We start from the raw sequence: 6,794 nt of genomic DNA, 5'->3' as shown, positions 1-6,794 counted from the left end.
ACAGATGTCTGTACTGAGACCTGAATGCCTGCATTTGACCCTGAGATCCAGCAAGGCCTCAGGAGAGAAGCCATAGCCAAGAATCGCTCTCTGAATTCCACACACACCAATGCATATGCATGTATATGTACTCACTAACACACATGTACACATGAACACACACAAACACATATACATACATGTGTACAAATAAAAACATGCACACATGTTACACACATGTACACATAAAATTAATAAGTTAAAAGTTTTAAAATAAAAATAATCGTTCTAGAACAGAGTTAATCTCACTGTAAAACAAAACTTGGAGAAAGAAAGAGACAGTGTGAATTTCTGAAGAGAGACACTCTTAAAGATGACACTGTGTCTCTGTGAGGGGACACTATGAGAGGGACACAGTGACTCTGGGGAAGACACTGATACTGTGAGAAGACACTGTGACTCTGATTTGACAATGTGACTCTGTGGGGGACACTGCAACTCTGGAAGGGGACACTGTGACTCTGTAAGGGACACTGTAACTTGTAAGGGGGACATTGTAACTCTGTAAGGGACACTGTAATTCTGTAAGGGACACTGTAACTCTGTAAGAGACACTGTAATTCTGTAAGGGGACACTGTAACTCTGTAAGGGAACACTGTGACTCTGTAAGGGAACACTGTGACTCTGTAAGGGGACACTGTGACTCTGTAAGGGGACAATGTGACTCTGTAAGGGGACACTGTGACTCTGTAAGGGGGACACTGTAACTCTATAAGGGACATTGTGACTCTGTAAGGGGGACACTGTAACTCTATAAAGAGACACTGTAACTCTGTAAGGGGACACTGTGATTCTGTAAGAGGACACTGTAACTCTATGTGGGAGACACTATGACTCTGTCCTGAGATACTGGGACTCTCTGGGACAACTCTGTTGCTCTGTGAGGGAGACCTTGTGACTCTGAAACAGGAACACTGTGTCTGTCAGGGAAGACCGTGACTCTGGGAAGAAGACTCTGGGAGTCTCTGTGGGAGCACTGTGGTACTGAGTGGGGCACTAACTCTGTGACTAGACACTGATTCTGTAAGGGAGCCACTAGGACTCTGTGAGGAGACACTGTGACCCTGTGATTTGACACTGTGACTCTGTAAGGGAAACACTGTGACTCAGTGAAGAGACTTTGTGACCCCGAGGAGGGACTCCGTGACTCTGAGTGGACACTGATTCTGTAAGGTGGTGTCTTAGTCATGTTCTATTGCTGTAAAGAGACACCTTTATAAGGCAGCTCTTATAAAGAAACTATTTTAGTTGGGGACTTGTTTACAGTTTCAGAGGCTTAGTCCATTATCATCATGGTGGGCAGCATGGCAACATGTAGTCAGGCATGGCACTGGAGCAGTAGCTGAGAGCTACATCCTGATCCAAAGGCAGAGGGGGGGGATTGGCATGGGCTTTTGAAACCCCAAATCCCACCCCCAGTGACACACTTCCTCCAACAAGGCCATACCCCCTAATCCTTCTAATCCTTTCAAATAGTGCCACCCCCTGGTGACCAAGCACTCAAATATATGATCCTATGGGAACATTCCTATTTAAACAACCACATTCTACTCCCTGACCCCCATGGGCTTGTAGCCATATCATAAGGAAAAATGCATTCAGCCCAAATTCAAAAGTCCCCATAGTCTCTCACAGTCTAACACTATTTAAAATTCCAAAGTTCAAGTTTCTTCTGAGACTCATGCAATCTTTTAACTGTAATCTCCTATAAAATCAAAATCAAAAATCAGATCAAATACTTCCAACATATAATGGCAGAGGATATACATTACCATTCTAAAAGGGAGGAAAGGTATCATCGTGAGGAAATACTTGTCCAAAGCAAGACCAAAACCAAGCAGGACAAATTTCACATTCTGCATATTGATGTCTGATGTCAAATCACTCTTCAGATCTCCAACTCCTTTCAGCTTTGTTGACTGCAATATACTTCTCTCTCTTGGACTGGTTCCACACCCAACCTATAGATTTTCTAGGCAGGTATCCCACAGCTCTGGCGTCTCCAGCATGCTGGGATCTTCAAGGCAATACAGGCTTCACCTTCACAGCTTCATTCAATGTCCTCTCTAGGCCTCTGTGCAGGCACACCCCTGACACACATCTGGCTTCAGCGGTTCTCCTTAGCTGCAGAGGGAGATCCCATAACCCCTTCCTTCTGTCCTTGACCCTAAAGTCAGAACCAAGTGGCTGAAGCTGCTAAGTTCTGCTTACTGGGGCTGGAACTTGGCCCCCTCATCCAGTTACATCTTCATCAGCTTTCTGTTGTCCATGATTTCCTTCACTGCTTAAGATTTTCTTTAATTCCTTTTCACAAGTTGGAAGCTTAGCTGGGTGGGCTCTTGTCCTTAGGTTTTACTAAACTTTTTATCTCCTTGAACACTAGATTTAGCTCTGTTACATTTCCTGGTGTTCCTTTTCTCTGCTAAGTGTACACTTTGTATTTCTTGGACCACCTTGCTCCTTTTCATTATATATCTGCATAAGAGTGACCACTAATAACCACAAGACAGAGTCAATATTAGGCTGTCTTGAAATCTCCTCTGCTAACTCCATTAATCTAAAACTCTTTGTTTTCACCTCAGGCAGATCTTTAGGACAAGGGCAAAAAGCAGCCACATTCTTTGCCAAATATCACAAGAAAGGTCTCTTAGGCACTTACTATTATTCCTACCCTCTGAAACGTCTTGCCCTGGGACCCCACAGTTTAAATTGTCCTTGATGCTGTGTCCCTTGCTCCTCCAACAAGCAGCATGGTCAGACCTGTCACAACAAACCCCACTCCTGGTACCAACACTTAGTCAGTGTTCTACTGCCGTGAAGAGACACATGACCATGGCCACTCTTAGAAAGGAAAACATTTAATTGGGGGCTTGTTTACAGTTTCATAGGTTTAGTCCATTATCATCATGGTGGGGAACATGGCAGCATGATTGGTGTTGGAGCAGTAGCTGAGGGCTACATCTTGATCCAAAGGCAGAGACAGAGATACTGGGTTTGGCATGGGCTTTTGAAACCTCAAAGGCCATCCTCGGTGATGCACTTTGTCCAATAAGGCCACACCTCCTAATCTTTCTAATCCTTTCAAATAGTGTCACACCCTGGTAACCAAGCATTCAAATACTTGAGCCTATGAGGACTGTTCCTATTCAAACCATCACATTCCACTGCCTGGTCCCCATAGGCTTATAGCTATATCATAAAACAAAAGGCATTCAGTTCACCACAGGAGCACTGTGACTCTGTGAAGGGGAGCACTGTGACTCTTCAAGGGAACACTGCGGTTGTGTGAGGGGCCACTGTGACTCTGTGAAGGGGAGCACTGTGACTCTGTGAAGGGGAGCACTGTGACTCTGTGAAGGGGAGCACTGTGACTCTGTGAAGGGGAGCACTGTGACTCTTCAAGGGAACACTGTGATTGTGTGAGGGGCCACTGTGACTCTGTGAAGGGGAGCACTGTGACTCTTCAAGGGAACACTGTGACTCTGTGAAGGGGAGCACTGTGACTCTTCAAGGGAGCACTGTGATTGTGTGAGGGGCCACTGTGACTCTATACTGAGGCCTCTGTGACAGTGATCGCAGAGGTAATTCCTGCAGGTAAGGACCACAGCCAGGCCCATTGTATCTCAGGCATGCAGGGACCTGAGACATTTTTGTCTCCTCGGTATAGATAAAGTGTTTCCTCACAGTGGGCCCTCTGTTTTCTGGTTTCTCAGGTAACAAAGCTGCAGCCACTTACCCAGAGCCCTTCAAGTCACAGAACCTCTAGGAGCCAATGTCTCCTGCTTCGAATCTGTAGCTCTCCATTCACGATTCCATCAGGGCAGGGCTCTGGGTTCCTTGAAATCTTTGGTGGCCACTGGGTCTGTGTCAATAGTCCTCTCTGAGAGAGCTCCGGTCTCCTCTGGGTTCAAGTCCACGGTCTTGAGCGGCCTTAAGACTCCACAGCTCCTGTGCCCTCCTTGGCAGCCACGGCTGCATTTGCCTCAGCTCTTCAAAGCTGTTCATGCTTGCACACCTCTTCTCACTTCCGTGCACGAGGGCCTGGTTCTTATTAGCACCCCTCTCCCATGGTGGTCAGATGGGCCTTGGAATCCATCCAGAAAGTGTCAGTGTCCGTAGAGTGTGTTAACAACTTATCTAACGTGGAACATCAGATTGTTTGATCTGCCAATTAGGCGCCTGGAGCTGCTAACTGGAAGCAGATGGCCTATACATCATCATTGGAAGGAGGATGGCTGGCCACTTCTCTGGTAGAAGTAGATCTGTCTTTGCCTTGCCACCCTAGACGTTCCAATTGGGTGTCCCCATCCTAGTGGGACACCCTAGGCAAGAGACTCTGACCCTCTTGCTTGTACCCCAAGAACTGGGCAGCACTGGAGATGGGTTGGTCCTGGATGGCTGTTGGCCTGTGGGCTCCCAAGTTCTCTGTGGGACTCTGGCATCTGAGAGACTTCTCTATGGCATCAACGCAGTGCAATGGGAGGCCTGCAGAAATCAGTGAGCATGCACCAGCATGCTGGGCTGGGTACCAAGCATGCCCTGAGGTTTGGTGTAGCCCAAACCATCCAACAAACTGCCCTAGACAGCTATAAACCCAAACCCCAGCCCCCTCCACCTCCCCAGGCCCCTTCCCCTTCCCTAGCTCACCCCTGCATTCAGTCAGCTGATGTGGCCCCAACTCCCCATGACCATTGCCAATTCCTCAAGGATCTACCAGCCTCATTTGGCCCTTGAGCTCCATCCCTATAAACCTGCTCTTTTCTCTCAAAGCCCCCTGGACGAAGTCTAAATTGTACTTGCCAGGGACTCCCTGGGGACAGGTATCCTGTTGAAGACCACAGCTGTCCTGTGGGCGTGTGCAGTCCTCACCCAGTATCCACACATCTGCCTTGCCCCTCCATACTGTCTCTTCCCACACCTACTTTCCTCTCCGGCTCTCTCCCTCAACCCAGCTCACCTCTCTCTCTCTTCCCCTTGCCTCTCCTTCCTCACTCAGGTTCAGCTCCCTAACTCTGCTCTCTAAGCTGCTGAGTCCCCCTGCCACGGGGCCTTTGCTCAGGCTGGCTCTCTTCCTGGAGCAGTCCACAGCATCCCTCCTGTCTTTGACCACCCGCCTCTCATCCTTCTTGAAAACATATCTATGTGCCCTGTGTGTGCATGGTGTAGAAGTGGTTCTCTTCTTCCACTGCCTGGGTTCGTGGGAGTCAAACTCAAGCCATCAGGGCCCATTCTTCAGCCCTCAGCTTGATACAAGCTATCAACATATCAGGGGCCTTCCTTGGCCTGCCGAGGGGATCCCTGAAGTCTGCAGGCTAGCCTGGACTACCAGGTAAGTTCCAGGGCAGTAAGAGGCCAAGGGGAAAAAAAAGATGAGCAACACAGGAGGTTGTCCTCTAGCTACTACATGCAGGCAGACAAGCATGCATTTGCATGTGCATACGCCATACACATGCACCTAACACACCCACACACACACACACACACACCATACTCCACGCATATACTTACATACAACACACATACACACAACCTACAACACACATCACACACATGCCCCACATATACACACAACACAACACACACATATGCCACATACACACCACAACACAATAGTTGTCTAACAACAGAGGGTATCCTCAGTTACTGGAAGGGAAGGAAGGATTAAAACCCCTCCATTACAGTGGCCATGCAGCATGTGTGTACTGGGTACCCTCTGAGGTCAGTGAGGTTCTGGGATTTTCTTCGCTAATGGTGGTCCTCCAGCAGAACTCAGAAATAAGACCATTAGCTCTTTTTCAACAAAAAAGAAAAAAGAAAAATTAAGCCAAGGCACAGAAGGATGTAAAGAGAAGGAATTAAGAGATTAAAACTCCCTGTGCCCCTACAATCTGGTCCCTCAGGCAAGGGGGACAGATGGGATATGCCAGGACCAGACCCTACAAATCGTTCCTTGAAAGCTCAGGGCTGAGCCAGGCCTCTCTGTCTAGGCTCCAGGCTCTCCTGGGAAGTATGGACAGGATGGAGAAGGAATATTCCACAAAGACCTCGCTTTAAAATACACACACACACATACACACACACACACACACACACACACACACACACACACACACACACATCCTTAGTGTCTGCTGAGAGATTCCATTGTTGCACTAAGAACCATCTAGAAGGTTGGTAAAGCACACTTCAGAGCATTTCCTGAGATGGCCCTGTGGGTCTGGCAGGGTGAAGCATGGAAGAGGGATGCTAGTGTGCATTCTGCATCATCCTTGAAAGAGTGCTTCTGTTGCAGCAGACATCACCAGACTCTAGATCATTTAACCTTTGAACTTAGATGTGGACCAGTGTTCTCCAGGGGTGCCCAGGCCTTTGGCTTCAGACTGGGACTGCAAAGTTGTTCCCTCTCTGTCTGACAGCACAGTCCCTTCTTTGGGGTCCCCAGCTCTTCTGTCTGCAGGTCATATAGCAGCCCAGTAGACTCATCTAATAAACGTCCTCTTTCCATTGAATACGCATATCCTACAGCTCTGTTTGGTTCCTCTGGGAAATGCCGCCCAATCCGGGGTCTTCCCCTCACCATCTCCAGCCTCTACATGAGACCCAAGCTGAGGACTGTGGGAAGATACAGCTGGACATGGAGCAAGGGGTGCCAGGATGGCTTCCTAGGTGACAGCAGAGAGGCAAGGGCACACTGTGCCCAGAACACTGGCAGGGACACTCAGAAAGTACAGGACCCTGAGACCCGGAGCTGATC

The sequence above is a fragment of the Onychomys torridus genome, chromosome 2, assembly GCF_903995425.1.
Source record: "Onychomys torridus chromosome 2, mOncTor1.1, whole genome shotgun sequence".
In the NCBI taxonomy this organism is placed as follows: Eukaryota; Metazoa; Chordata; class Mammalia; order Rodentia; family Cricetidae; genus Onychomys; species Onychomys torridus.
Note: the sequence above shows the minus strand (reverse complement) of the source record.